The following is a 2,282-nucleotide window of genomic DNA, read 5'->3' as shown; positions in this document are numbered from 1 at the left end:
CCTACTCAAGCAAAATAGATATGTATAACATGGGCCGGCATCTGTACTTACGAGTTATACGTTCTCACCCCAAAGTGAGTGGCTATGGTCCACTAAGAGACGTGCACCACAATATTCACAACAGCTTCATAAAAACACACAAATGGAAAAACATCAAGAAGTAGTATCCGTGACCAGTAGAATGGATAAATAAATTGTGGTATATTTATGCAGTGGAATACTGCTCAACAATGAAAAGGAAAAAGTTGTAATAGATGCCACAACATAACTGAACTCACGGACATGAAATTAAGTGGGGAAAAAAAAGCACAAAGGAGTATATACTATATTAAACACACATAACCTCCCCAGCTATACTTGGGGAGATAATGACTAGAGAAGAGCATGAGCAAACCTATTGTACTGAAAACCATTCTACAGGGGCGCCTGGGTGGCATTAAGCATCCGACTTTGGCTCAGGTCATGATCTCGCAGTTCGTGAGTTTGAGTCCCGCATCAGCTCTGTGCTGACAGCTTGGAGATTGTCTGTGTCTCCCTCTCTCTCTGTCCCTCCCCCTCTCACACTCCGTCTCTCTCTCTCTCTCTCTCTCTCAAAAATAAATTAACATTAAAAAAAGAAAGAAAAACATGCTATTATTTTGATCTGGATATAACTTATACGGGTTTATACATATATGATAATACATTATTACACATTAAGATTTGTGTGTTGTACTTAATGCAACTAAATGTCATAAACAACAATAGCAACAACATTACACATAAAATATCTAACTTTAAAATGTTTAAGAAGCAAATATTAAGAGAATTCTAATTAAAAATATAAAACAACAATAATCAGAGGAAAAGACTTTAAGAAAACCTTCATATTTTAATGTGGTGAAGAACCTTTACAAATTTTGTAATTTTGTGCTCACTTCTGTACTTGAAATGAAATTAATTTGGTCATTTTATATTCTCTTTTTAACAAATTATTCTTTTACACATCAAAATTTAGGGCCACATGAACAAAAGCTAGTAAATAGGAAGTAGGAAGAGTCTCACAGAGTATTCAGGTAATGGAATTAAAGTAGCGGGTTGAACCATACAATATTGCCATTTTTGTGGATAAAAAGTTGTCAAGTAATAGAAATTTTGTATCATTCAATCTAGTAAGGTTAATATGATCAAGAAAACAGGAAATTTGGAGAATGGATTAAAAGAGAGTATCACCAGAGAATTGAAATATATATATATATAATAAAGAGAATAATTCAATAGAAATTATAAAAATGCAAAATTCCTAAGGTTAGTACTTGTTACATGGGTATAACTGGACATTAGAAACAGCGGAAGCCAGAAGTAGTTTATTTGAAGAAAAGTCAATAGAGAATATCTAAACTAAGTGCAAATACTGAAAAGAATGGAACATATAGAAGAGAGCATCAGACGCACGCATGAGACACCACTTGAGCCACAGCCTAAAGATCTAAAATGTACGTGCTTGGAACCCCACAGTCAGAGGACTAGCAGGTGACAAAATCATATGCCAGGTGATAATGGCCACAAAGTTTACAAAACTGATGAAAGACAGATTCAATCAGCTCTACAAACCCCAAGAAAAACCAACACAAGGAAAATTGCATCTAGGCACATCATAGTAAAACTTCAATAGAGCAAATAATAAGAAAAACGCTTAAAAGCAATCAGAGGTGGTAAAAAGCACAATACCTTGAAACACGAAAAATACAAGATTGACAAGTGTCTTCCTGACAGAATGATTGAGGCCAAAAGACAGGATAATGGCATCTTTGATGAGCGGAGATAAAATAATTTCCAACATAGAATTTTATAACTATTAAAAACAGTCTTCAAAAGTGAAAGTAAAGTAATCATAGTTTCAGACAAACAAAAAACCAAGATAATTCCTCTCCAGCAAATCTGCATTGGAAGAATACAAAAAAGAGTTCTTTTGTCATAAAAAATAAACATTATCCTGCAGGGAATCACAGAAATTTAAGAACTAAAAGTAAGAACAAAGGGTAAACATATAGTTTATGATTTTATGATAGATAGATAGATATTGACCATATGAAACAATAACAGTAATGTCTTGTTGGGTTTTTTTTTGATTTGAGACCTTTATTCTTTTTTTTCCATAATATTTTATTGTCAAGTTGTTTTCCACACAACACCCAGTGCTCTTCCCCTTAAGTGCCCTCCACCATCACCACCACCTCTTTTCCCCCCTCCCCCTTCCCCCTCAACCCTCAGTTCATTCTCAGCATTCAATAGTCTCTCCA

Source organism: Suricata suricatta, chromosome 16 (assembly GCF_006229205.1).
Source record: "Suricata suricatta isolate VVHF042 chromosome 16, meerkat_22Aug2017_6uvM2_HiC, whole genome shotgun sequence".
NCBI lineage: Eukaryota > Metazoa > Chordata > Mammalia > Carnivora > Herpestidae > Suricata > Suricata suricatta.
The sequence above is the reverse complement of the archived record's forward strand: the minus strand, read 5'-3'. Positions refer to the sequence as shown.